The 13,863-nt window shown below is 41.3% G+C and overlaps 1 long non-coding RNA gene across 1 annotated transcript in view; it reads left to right on the forward strand.

Moving 5' to 3' along the window:
* Positions 1-13,863, forward strand: part of LOC309656122 — an 870,723-nt gene that overhangs the window by 40,201 nt on the left and 816,659 nt on the right. The window lies entirely within an intron of this gene.

Consider the following 13,863-nt stretch of genomic DNA (forward strand, 5'->3'; position numbering starts at 1 on the left):
TGGGAGAGCTGGATCTGAAGTAAGCATGAGTTGCACCTTCCCGCAGGGTGTGCTTGCACCTATCTCCTTGGTAGGAGGTGGGGCTGGAAATGAAGGGGTTAGAGCCAGAGCCGGGTGTAAGCTGGGGCTTCTCCTCTGCTTAGTGGCCAACATCACTCTATCAGGGGCAGGGTTGGGTCCCCAGCTGCTGGAGCAGAAGCCCTGATGTTTGCGTCTGAGCTGGTTCTCTTCTCTAAGTGTGTGTTCTTCCCTTTCCCAGCGTTGGCAGCTTCATCGCAGTGGGGAACAGTATTGAGCAAGAGGTTTTTAGAGCAGGTGCTTGGTGTGGACTGGGGTGCATGCTGGGGTGGTCCTGTCATCAGTCACCTTTCTGGACCACTCCTGATTTGCTGTCTCTGCAAGTGCTAATAATAGCTGCCCTTATACTGTTCAGATGTCATTCCAGGTGGGAGCCAGCTCCATCCCCCATAACTGCACACTCACCTTGGCTGCAGCAGTCTTTGCCCTAGTGGGGAGCTACACCATGGAGCAAGAGGAGCCAGGGCAGGTGCTCGGCTCAGTCTGGGGCATGTGCTGGGATGGTCACAGGAAACTGAGCCAGAGTCCCGGGCAGTTTCAGTCTGCTTCCTCTGCCTTGTTTCAGGAGTAATCAAGTGTGTGCGTACTTTTCATGAGTGGAATCTAGGTTTCTTACAGCTCTGTTGTCAGTCCCACTGGTTTTCAAACCAGCTGAGGGGACTTGGCCTCCCATTGTTGGACCCTAGGGCTGGGGTGCACAATATGTGGTTCACTCCACTCACTCTCCAGGGAGGATCTCTAAGCCTGTGTAATCCCCTCTTCTTCTCTGTCCCCTCCCAGTGGCTCAGGTCCCAAACTTATCGCTTCTCTTCCCTTCCTATCAGACTTTGTGTGGATTTTTCTTACAACATTGGTCGTACGAGTCTTTCTGCCAGTCTCCAGTTTGTTTTCAGTGAGGATTGCTCCACATGTATTTTTGCTCCAGGTGTATTTTTGATGTGTTCATGGGGGAAACTCCCCTAAAGTAATTCATCTTTTAAAAGGGAACTGAAAAATCTCACTCTTGCAACATGAGTTTTCAAGGATTCAAGTATTACTTGAAAATTCCTTCATTACCACTTAACATATTTGCATGTGAGAGATGAAATATAAGAGCAAGTCTTCTTGTTAAGCTATTTGTTATCTTCTGAGGATTACCTTTCTAATACCAGCTAGCTTCTTGCTCCTAGGTTTAATGTTCAGCATAATATAACTGAACTTGTAAAGATATCCTGATGTTAAAATCTTACATTGTTATTTTAGGCCAAGGTTTCTCAAGTTGCCCAGTTATTAGAATTAGCCTGGAATACTTGTTAAGAATAAAGCTCACCCCCTCCCCAGTCAGAATCACCAGATGGTGAGGGAGGTCTAGCAAACTATTTTTCAGTGTCCTGGTGCTTTTTATCATCAGGCAATTTTGAGAAATTGCTTAATACCAATGATATTTACACTGAGTGCACCTAGGGAACTTATTAAACGTGTGTTTCTGGATTCCATCCCCACGTGCCCAGATTTTAAAAGGTGTGAGTGGTCCATTAACCACCCCTGGAAAAGTAGGGGCTCAGGAGGGTCAGCGTCAAGGCTCCGGATCATCAGAATGAGGTGTGTGGTCATCAGAGACTGACAGTTGGTGGAGCTTGGAAATCCCAGAGGGCAGGCAAGTGCTGAAAGGACATAATAGGAAAGAGCCTCAAGCCAGGAATCATGGCATTTATCAATTATATCACTAGAACAACTCTCAGAGCTTGAGAACACTAGCCTGACTTTAACATGAAGTCCATATGAATCAAGGTGCAATTTGTATGCCTGTTGGCATACAATGTGGACACTTCTAGGTCTGGATTTGCAGGGTGAGCAGCAGGATAATTGTAACTGGTTAGGAAATGAAATAACTATAATTATAAGGAGGTGCTGACACTGATTGAAGAAAGAGGGAGGGAGCTATAGTTGCCAGTGGTTTCTGATAATCTAGAGTTCCTTAGTCCCAAAATATCTTCCTTTGTAACACTTCCTCAAAGAGTGGTCTTCAGATTGCTTACGTAAGCATCACAGAGGGTGGAGGGAGGTTATTTGCTCTAAGTGCAGGTTTCTGGGTCCTACCTTAAGTTTATGGATTAAAAATCTGTAGGAGTGAGACTGGGGAATACCATTTTAAATAAGCTCTTAATGATTCATATACATACTGAAGTTTAAAAAATCGTGACCTTATCAGAGTCCCTGAAGCCTGAAATATATCTAGACAGGCATTTTACCTGGTAAAATGCAAACCCGCTGGGAAGGATAATACATTATATAGATTATCAGACATTAAATGAATTAGCTCTCTGGAGGAAAAAAGGAGCTGAGATAAGAATTTGATTGAGGAAGGGGAAGGAGGAAGTAAATGAAAAGCAAAGGCAAAGAAACTTTCCTGGTTGGGTTTACCTGAGTCTGGTTTTACCTTTGTATGGGGGAGAAACATTCTGAGGGATAGGACACTTGGGGGCTTTCACGATGGGCTCCAGTGGTACCTTCAACCCAGAAGCATGCTGGTGTGGCTGTAGCCAGTCAGCAGGGTGTTTCTATCATAAAATGAAGAGATGTTTCTGTCATAAAATGAAGAGATGTTTTAAGAGTATTTATAAGTACTCTCCTGGAAAACTTACTTTAGTGTTTTTAGAGTTCCTTAATAACTGTTATAGTTCTAGCACTGATTACTTTAAAGACCTCTGGAGCCTATTATGTTTTGCAAGGTACTCTGTTTCTAGTGACAGTTTCTTTTGAAAGAAATAGTCTAGAAAGGAGAAAGGATTTAAAAATTCAGCTCCCATAGTTTTTAGACCTATCCTGTAAGAATATCCAACAATCATTTTTCTAATTCTAGCCCCATAAAACAACCATCAGATTTTAATTTGGCCTCTTGAATGTACCTAACATTCTAAACAACAGCTGGTCCACTTCTCATTATAAATTATTAAATTGATATTTTGGGTTAAGAATAATGCTGTTGTGAATTTGGTGTCAAGTGGGCATGAATCTAGGGACTCATTATTTTGGGGTAACCTGATGAAGTTGAGTTTATTAACTTGTAAAGCAAAGGATCAGTTTCTTCGAATCTCACCAAGATGCAGATGCCTTGTGTAAGTAGGTAGAATTTGTTATTGATTTGGTTGCCTGGACTGCACCAGGGTCCTAGCCCAGGCCAAGACCCCTTGTCTCGGCGGGGGAAGTTCTTTTTTTGCTCGGATTTGCACAACCGGTAATAAAATCAATGCTAAGACTGTAATAGCGCGAGCTTTATTCAATGGCCAAAGAATGGAGAAGTGGGAACTTAGTTCGCAAATCAACTTCTCAACCTGACTGAGACATCATATATATAGGAGGGTTGAGGTAAGAGGGAGGGAATTGAGTAAAGAGAGGGAGGGATATTCATGACTTATCTGAGAACAGGAGTGTGGTTTGGACCTGGAACTGAGGCAGTACTCCTTTTCAGTCCTTGTATGAGCTCTTCTGGTTGTTGTCATGGCAACTGTCAACTGTCATGGTGCTGGTGGGTGTGTCACTTAGCATGCTAATGTATTACAATGATCCTATAATGAAGCTCAAGGTCCCATGGAGGTCAGGTCTCCTGCCATCTTGGGCCTAGCTGGTTCTAACCGTTCTTGTTTTTCTTTTTGCAGCTTCTTCCTTCAGATAAGAGCAGTTAGTTTCCATTTGAGGGAGGAGCAGGGGTATGATTCTGGGGCAACAGCCTGGTAATAGTAGAATATCTACCTATCAGGTTGAGAAAGCCAGTGTATTACTTATTGCTGCATAACAAATGACTTCAAAACCATGGCTTTTTAAACAATAAACATTTATTATCTTATAGTTTCTATACGTCAGAAATTCAGAAACAGCTTAGTTGGATGATTCTCGCTTGGAACTTTTCATGAGGTTGCAATCAAGATGTAAGCCAGGGCTGCTGTCATATAAAGTCTTACTGGGGGCTGGAGGATTTGCTTCCAAAGTGGTTTGCTCATGTGGTTGGCAAGTTGGTTCTGGCTAACAGTGGTACGCCTTAGTTCCTCCTGATGTGGGCCTCTCAACAGTCTGCTTGAGTGTCTTCATGACATGGCTACTGAATTGCTAGTAATCCAAGACAGAACAAGGAAGAAGTGGTAATGTCTTTTATTTCTGTAGCATTTGTTATACAGGCTAGCCATGATTCTGTCAACCTAAATAAACCTAGGAGGCAATAAACAAGTGAAAAGTGTTTATTTGGGATCAAAAATTGCAATTCAGGGCACACAAGTTTGGGTAGCAACCCAAACAGTGTCCTGCTAGGGAGTAAAAGTCATGGGTTTTTAAAGGCAAAGAAGGAAGGTTTGCATTACAAAGAATTTAAATTGGAGCTGGAGGCAGAAGCTAGTCTTGGCTAAACATGAGTGAGGGCTAAGGCTATCACTAGAAGGAGGTTAAGTTTGTTCCTGTGACAAGTTGCAGGTATTCTTGCAGAGTGCTTGGAGTATTTGCGGTTTGCCCCAGTTCAAAATTTCATGGTTCCACCAGGTGAGGGCGTATGTAAGGTCCACCTCCTTAATGGCCTCCCAGCTCCATGTAAAAACCCCTTTACAGGGCTTGCCTGGTGGTGCAGTGGTTAAGAATCCGCCTGCCAATGCAGGGGACACAGGTTCGAGCCCTGGTCTGGGAAGATCCCACATGCCGCGGAGCAAGTAAGCCTGTGCACCGCAACTAGTGAACCTGCACTCTAGAGCCTGCGAGCCACAACTACTGAGCCTGCGTGCTACAAGTACTGAAGCCCGCGCACCTAGAGCTCATGCTCCACCGCAATGAGAAGCCTGCGCACTGCAATGAAGAGTAGCCCCTGCTCGCCACAACTAGAGAAAGCCTGTGAGCAGCAACGAAGACCCAATGCAGCCAAAAATAAGTAAATAAAATAAATAAATTTATAAAAATAATAAAACCCCTTTACATAAGTGACTCCATTTTGTTTCACATTTCACAGTTCAACATGGGAGAAGACTACCTGAGTGGGTGGGTATGAGGAGAACCAGGAGGCAGTGATTACTGGGGCAGTTTTGGAAGGCTGGCTATTACAATATTGATATCACAGTATCATAAATACCATATTTATTACACTATATTTATGTAGTGTATGCTTCTTTAAATTAGAATCATAGAATTTCTCAGGCTCCATTTTCAAAATAAGAATACCATTTGCTTTTAGATTCTTCTTATATAGTAGGCTCACTATTTCTTTTTTTCCCTTGGGAATTCTTTTCTGACTCTTGTGCTGTGGAGACCAGATGAACAGTTTTTGGTATAAGGAAAATTATAATTTCTCTCTTATTTAAAACCATTTTAGGGACTTCCCTGGTGGCACAATGGTTAAGAATCCGCCTGCCAATGCAGGGGACACGGGTTTGAGCCCTGGTCTGGGAAGTTCCACGTGCTGCGGAGCAACTAAGTCCATGTGCCACAACTACTGAGCCTGCACTCTAGAGCCCGTGAGCCACAACTACTGAGCCTGTGTGCTGCAAGTACTGAAGCCCTTGCGCCTAGAGCCCATGCTCCACAACAAGAGAAGCCATTGCAATGAGAAACCTGTGCACCACAAAAAAGAGTAGCCCCCGCTTGCTACAACTACAGAAAGCCCGTGCACAGCAACGAAGACCCAACACAGCCAAAAATTAAAAAAAAAAAAAAAATTAAAACCATTTTATGATGATAGACTACATTTAGGTTTGTTTCAAAAAGTTCCTAGTTGTGTGTCTTTGCATCTTCCACTTTTCGTTTTATTCTTTGGCTAGCAGTGAGACTCCATGGATTTAAAAAATCAAAAGGAATATTTTTCAGGACTTCATGTAGTGCAGTTTTTAAACCTATAAATACAGTTTATGCTTATGCATGTCTTCTCAAGTTGTTCAAATAAGAATATTTATGTAGTATTATTCCTACACTTTCAGGAATGTATTATAGAAATTACCATTGAAGAATTCATTGTTTTTCTGACAGTAACATCTTTGCTGCACCATTCTTAGAGGAAATTTTCTTGACAGCATTATTTGTGTTCTATGTCTGGAACTATCTATAAACTATATTCAATTCTCTGAAAATCTCAAAGGAAGAGTTGTTGTGATAAAATTTTTGACACAAATATTTCACATTTCTAGCTGTGGCAGCAACTTCACAATTATAGAGGGAAAAAGTGAATGTGTGTGTGTGTGTGTGTGTGTGTGTATACATACACAAATAACTCAAATACATGGATGGTGACTTCTCTTTCAAGAAGATAAAAGGAAAAATCTTTATCCTAATTTGTATTTTCTAGCTTTAGAAACACATTTCCCCTTGCAGGTGTGGTACCATTTACAGGTAGCAAAGAATTATGATCCCTTAACTATTATTAGTATATATGCTTGCTGACTATGACTTTGTAAATGCTACTGGGAAAGTTGAGGGAGGGGCTTTAGAAGCCGTTGCTGTGAATGTGAGAAAATGCCAACTGAAGCCAGAAGATAAATTGTTAGCGGCCCAAGATCTTGTGGACAACAGGATGCTTTTGAAATATTGAGCAAAAAGTTGAATTGGGCAAAAGTCACTAGAAAAATTTGTATTGAAGTCACATTAACATGATTCCTTGGGCTGTTTAGTTGGTAATTATGACATAGTATAAAAAATTAAATAAAGTATTTTCCTGTGACTCAATATATGAAATTTAGAAATGTGTGGGATTTAGAAAAAAAGAGAGTTTGAAAGAAAACTGCAGGTTCTTGTTTGACAACTGAGCATGATAAACTTCTATTTGAATTGATCTCAAGTCTGTAGACCTACTAAGTTGAGAAACCAGATCACAGATTAGTGAAAAGAATGCTAGAAGTTTCCTAAAACAGCCTTCTTAACTTTGCAGCTACTTTGTGGTATGTGGGATAGTTCTTAACCAAAATCTTTGCTCCAGACAAGTTTACCTGGGCAGGAGTTGAAGCAAAGATTTAGCCCCAAGCCTGTAGTTTCTCTTGGGTCCTTCCGCAGCTGCCGTTTTGATGCAGTATGAAATGGTAGAGGAACAGTATCTTTGGAGTCAGACTTATGTTTGAATCTTGGTGTCTGCCAGTTACTAGTTCTGTGATCTTGGGAAAGCTACTTAATCTCACTGAGCCTCAGTTTTTTCATATAAATGAGGGATAATAGTACCACCTCAGGGCCAGCTATAGCAAAAGGAAAATGCCGGGCTCCTTGTCCAAAAAGCAGGAAAAAAAAGTGCTATAAAGTAGTGATATATAAAGCCGTTTTTCTGTTATAAATATTTTATAACTTATAAAACATAATGGTATAATCATTGTAAGTTCAGAAAAATTAAATTTCAAATTATTAGCATGAATTTACCATTCATCATTATATTGTATAATACCAATATATATTTACAATATATAATTGTAAATGCAAGCATAAAGGCATTTAATTTGTATGTGGAATCATTGGTATTTCATAGGTTGTTCATGCATATATAGTTCATTCTTACCAGAATAGTGGGGAGAAAAGCCGCACAAAACTAACTTTTAATTTCACTTCTTTATATGTGCATATTATACCAATACACTCTATGTCTAGCTTAGTGATGAGGGAGAAAGGTCTGAAATGAACTCAACTGTTGGTGGCCTTACCTTTCCCATTTTTACTATGTCGTCATATTTAGCATTAGTGGTACTGGGAAGTAACATGATTAAAAAAGGATATGGTTGGGTTCCTTGGTTGTTCATGTTTCTTAGAACACCATTACCTTCTGTTTGTGTTCCAAGCAAGGCCCCATTCAAAAGGGTAAAGCATGAACTCTGATCTGTCCGTGACCCTGCTTACACAGACATAGATGTGTCATAAGGAACATGAGCACAGAATTCTGGTGGAACCACTGTGCATTGAGTTTTAGTGAGACTCAAAGTGAAATAAGCATGTTATGGAAGCCGTGAAGGCTATGTGTGGAGTGGCAAATTATAGCTGACACATGCATGTATTTGTTTCTGCTCATATGCATCCCCCGTTGTCCCACTGAACTTCACTTACAAAACATGCTCAAAATTAAAATCATTAAGAATTTCAAGATGGCAACAACAGAGCTTTTAAGAGCAGGGCTCTATCTGATTGCGCTTGCAACATGCCCGTGAAGCTGGCCCTGTACCTACTTTATAACATTGTAAGTCCCCTAGCAGAGTACATAGTAGGTGCCCAATAAATGTCCTTTCATTTTCTTATAGAAAAACATTAGATTCCTTCAGAATAGACATACATGTTGGCAGGACTCAGAACCTTGATGCCCAGGGGGTAATGAAAACTACTCACCTGTTACTTTTTATAAGAGGAAAAGCACAACATGATTTTTCAGGTTCTTGAGAAACCAGTTGAAATCCTTCTGTACATTTGTCCTGATTCAGCCACCATGATTGGCTTGGTCACTAGATGAAATAAGTAAATGAATATTTGCTGTGATTTGCAGGGCCTTATAAGTCTTCCTCTCCCCCTCAAATCTCTCTCCACTATTCACTTGCTGTAGTGCTTCCAGGTTCACCATTAGATATTCATTCCTCTGGGTTAAAGTGCTGTCCTATTTTAAAATGCTGTAGGTAAAACTACTGTGTAACTGAGCATAAAGGGGTTTTGTTCAAATCACTTAAAGTACTTAGAAAGAGAAAAGGGCAAGGTTTTTATGGGAAGCATTTTGGCTTTGACAGTCATATTTACCCAGAATTTAGAAAGAAATAGATTCCTTTGGAAAGGGAGCTGGAGGAATCAGTGATAATTCTGACCAAGTCCTTCTATATTCCTAGGATATAGTAATGCTTTCTTCAAAGGTCAACTTTGAAGGCCATTGTGAGTCAGATCAGAAGCTTTGTTGGAGGCAAATGCATAGTGCCAGGAAGAGCTTATTAAGGCTTATCTTGGCTGTGTAAGTCAGGAGAGGGCTAAAAGGAGGCTAAGTTCTAGGATTTTGGTCAAGCTACTTATCTCATTGGAGACTCTTTGGCCTGAATGTCCTCTAAAGTGTATTCTGCCTCCCTAATTTTCCAAGTAAATGCTTTTGTGTTTTCTCCCTCCTCTTTCAGCTATCCCTGAACTTTTTCACTGTGGGCCTTCCCAAATAGGCATTGTGGCTTATTAGTGGGCAGAGAGTATCTAGAGGCCTCAAATAGAAGCTGAACTTATAAATTCAACCATCCTGTTTGGGGAAAACATTTGAAAACACAAATAAACTTGGGAAAGTAACAGATTAATCAAATAACCTCAAAATCACTCTATTGTGTTTTTCTGTGGGCCATCCCCTACCTAAGGATTTTACAATTTTTATCTCATTTGTTTCTTGCTCTAACTGTTTGAGTTAGGTTCTTTTTATTATTTCCATTCCATAGATAAAAGCCTGGCTATGGAGGGTAATATTGATCATTATTTCCCTCATGAAAATTGGTTTATTGGCTAAGGTATTATTTAGTTCTTGCCACAATAATGCTGAGTAACAAACCATCTCAAAGACTCAGTGTTTTGCAAAGACAAACATTTATATATTTTTGCTCATAGGGCTGTGGGTTGTCTGTGGCTTTGCTGGATTTTGCTGGGATCAGCTGCATTTACATATACCCAAATTTTCTCATTCTCCTTGGACCAGCCACTACCTGTTATTTTTGTCATGGCAAATCAGGAGCACAAAAGTACAAGCCAAACTATGCAAGTATAGTTAAGGTCTCGGCTCACGTCATGTCCACTAACATTCAATGACCAGAGCAAAGCCAATATCAAAGGGGAGGAAAGTATATTTTACCCAGAGTGGGAGGGCACTACAAAGTGACATGGCAAACAGTGTGGATGTATAATCCTACAACAGGGGAACACTTGGGACCAATAATCCAATCAACCTCTAGTTGGGAGTAGGCACTGAGAGAATGTGAATCACATTGGGCAGGGAGGGAGGGAGACAAAGAGAGAAGGGGAACTATGATGCATGGTGCACAATGTAGCAGGTCTGGCACAAGCAGCAAGAGGGTCCAGACTAGGTGGTGGGCATGCCACAAAGGAGAGTAGCATCCTCTCATCTCCTTTTTCTGAGCCCAAACCAGATTGTCTACTTTGAAAAGTCTATTTATGGCTATCCCAGCAAATTAGGGGACCGTTCAGAGAGAACAAGGGCAGCGTAAGACCCCAGGGTTCATTTTTGAACCATTACATTATCACAATCCAGAGGAGTATTAGGTTAGAGTTTGTGGTCACTGCTTATTCTCAGCGGATTTTATGATATTCATTAAAATTCTGGCCTGAATCTCCTTCATTGTGGCACAAATAATATTCTACGTAGCTTTCCTAAAATGTCCCACTGCTCACAGCAATGAGGATGCTTCTTAATTTAAGGGCTATGTTTTGGATCAGAGTCTAACCATTGGTTCCTTTGAGGTTTTGACAAGACTGTTTCTGGGAAAGAGTTACCATATTGTTGTCATAGCTGCCACAGACAATATGAAGTTATAACAAAATTAATAGCATTTTCCAAACTTCTCATTTGTAGTTCCGGGAGATATTCTAGCCTTTGCAGGGGATGGGGATGAGATTGGAAAGAGGGGCCAGAACCAGATGATAAAAGGCTTGGGGAATTCATGATAACAAGTTTGGACTCTATGGAGGTTTATTGAGGGAAGGAAAAAGGAGGAAGTGAAATGCTAAGATTGATTTTTTAGACAGATGACTCTGACAGCCTGGGAAAAATGGATCTGAGAGGAGACAGTGGGTAGGAGGTAGGGACACCAATTTGGAATTTACTGTGGTGTTTTAGGCAAGAGGTGGTAAGAGCAATCACATTGTCATTCTTGGGAGCACCAGTTTCAGATATCCTTTTGAGGCCATCTGTCCCTAACATCCTCTAGTACTTTCAATTCTAAAATGACAAAATCCTGGAGGGCTTTAGTTGGAAGTACCATCTGATTTTCAGATTGGTGCTATTTAAAAAAAGGCTTCCTAAAATGCTTCGCAAAATGTAGGTGCTCACCATTTGCTTTAAAAAAAAAATTGAGTTCTATAAGCAAACTGACTGCTTGCTTTATCTCTCTTTGGTTGTTGTTTATAGAATGAAAAAATATGTACCTTGTAATATGCCCAAGAAGAAAGAAGGCTTGTTAAGACTCAAGTCTATAAGGGGTAAAAACATGCCCTTGTTTTTGCTTGCTGCGGGTATTATCTTCTTGTCTATAAAGGCCATGCACCACCCCTATGTCAAGGAAGGGAGGGGTAGTGTGCTGTGCAAAAGGCAGATATGCTGTTATCTGGTCAAACATGTCTAGTATCACACATGAAGCCCTTCAGTTCAGGCTAAAGCAATATATTCTGCATCATACACAGGTCAGAGTGTGGCAGAGAGTAGCTTCTTGTGTAGTTTCTCTATTTAATGCACTTGTTCAAGGGTCTGGGGCCAGCCCTGAAATTTGACAGAAAGGTCTCCTCCTGGATCCTTTTTTTTCCCATTGTTAAAAAGCAGTCCTCATTCTTGGCAGTGCCATCCCAGGCTCAGTGATCCATCTTTGCCCTGGACTCTTAGCTGGGTCCAGTGTGCAAATGCTGCTGCTGCATTGGATTAAGGTCTACTGGAGGATGCCCACTAGCTCTTCACGTATAAAGGTTGTGGAATTGCCATGTAGGCATGGTCTCCTTTTTCAAAGTGTCTCCTGTTCTATTAACACCTTTCCTTCTTATTTTTTCATCCCTTCATGTGGGTGTGTGTGTCTCTTTCAACCATCCTTAAGAGTTTGACTGATTAGTATCATACTGGGTATTGTGGGGAAGTGAACCCAGTGCCCCAATTTGGAACCTGGGTCAGGCCTGGGAAGTTGTAGTTGTGTTTCTGCTTTATCACCTTGCCTTAGCTTAGTTTCAGTATCCTTTGCTAAGTAAACTAAGAACCCGGTCCTGCGGAATAGAGCCCTTTACATCAGCTCCACAAAGGTTGGAAGAGTATTGGAAAGCATCACCCTGATAGTGCTGCCCACATCTTTGGCTCTGCTTTGGAAACTGAAAAAGGGATTCTAACTGATGAATCTCCACATGTCAGGTCCTCATTCAATAACCTCACAATTTTCTCTAACCCTGTGGCAAGATTCAGGCTCTTGTCTGTGGATCCAGGCCCTGCTCCTAAGTGCCATTTTCTCCTCACATTTACGTTGAGCAATCCCAATAGCTGTCACATAAGCTGCTTGGGTGAGACTGAACTCTTCTGGCCCTTTGTCACTTTCCCTAAAACAGAGGTCATGGAGTATGATATCAGGAAATGGAAAGCGAAGCTGGTGGCTTCATTCTTAGTGACAACTTGTGTGTGATAGGAAAGTATTTCAAAGTATGAATCTATGCATCTAGGGTTCATCTCATCAGATTCTTTCACTTATAACCTAAAGATCTTTCCCATCCCCTGGTGCATTCAGATAGACATGGGTCACCCAGAAACACAGGATGTAAACACTTTATTGTTAGGCTAAAAAAAGTTGATGGCTTAAGGAGGAATTGTTTGGAAGCATACTTGCAGAGATTTTTAAAAAAATTCCTAGTTATATGTTGTCATGGGTAGAGAAGAGTAGGGGAGAGACAGGAATCATGGATAAATGGGTGATGTTCCTGAGGCAGGACCAAATGCCTCCATGTATTCAAAATATTTAACGGCTCATTCCATTCATTCATGATAATTTTTGCTATTTCTGGAGCCAAACCCAAATACCATTGAAGAGAGCTGTAGCCTCTCAACCAACAGGGCTGAATATTTTCAATGTGCTTTCCTCCACTCACCTCTGAGGCAAGAGTGAGCACTTTGGGTTTATACACTTCATGGCTCCTGAGGATACAGCTCAGGGGGGTACTAGTCTCAGGATGTCGGTCATACTGCCTTACCCTTGGGGACTCATCAACTTCAGCATTCCAAATTGTTCCCCCTTACTTGCTGGGTGGGGCCCAAATTGCCAGAGGTTGGGGCTGATACAAAAGAACATTTGTATCTCTATTGCTACATTCGTATAATAACAAGTTCTGTCATAATTTTCTTCTTTACTGGTTTAAGGTTATACATTTATGACTTAGCTTATCATAGTTCTGTTACTACAATAGTAACATGCATGAATCTAGGGATGATTATTACCATAACTCTATAATTCAGCTCTCCCAAGCTATTGCTAGTGCAGCCAATTTAAAGAATGATATAAAGATGTGTTATATTAACCCTACACATGATGATCATCCTTCTTAGACAATATATAAATAAAGGAAACTGTCCTTGTACTGGAAAAGGAGGCTACAGGTATCTTTGGGATATAAAAGTGATTATAATATAGGCACTGGTGCTATCTTCTTGTCTGGAGCTCTCTGAGAGGCAGAACATACAGGCATAACCCACCCCTGGAACTGGGAGAGGGATAGCAGAAAATTGGTAGGGTGCAGCCTGTCAGAGGAGGCAAAGATAGTCCCTAGATTCCTATGGAGCTGAGCTTGGCAGAGTTGATATTAATAGGTTTCCTTGAGGTCTAGAGCAGGCTAAAGAAAATAACCTGAGGCTGTAGACTGGCTTACTACCTCCAAGGCTTTCCAGTAGGATGAAGAGACCCAGTACAGAGGCTGTGAGGACAACTAACTGGGGGCTGAGCTGGCAAACCACAACCTTTCTTCTGACACTAAGAGGTTATGGAGAGACTGCCCAGGTGGGTGCTCAACAGCCTTCAAAGCAGCCATAAAATAGAGCCAGCGGCCGGACACCACCAGCACCAGAAGCCAGATCAGTGGGGATGCCAGCAGCCGAGACCAGAAGGAAATGGATTG

This window comes from Balaenoptera physalus, assembly GCF_965194825.1.
Source record: "Balaenoptera physalus genome assembly, chromosome: 2".
Classification (NCBI taxonomy): Eukaryota; Metazoa; Chordata; class Mammalia; order Artiodactyla; family Balaenopteridae; genus Balaenoptera; species Balaenoptera physalus.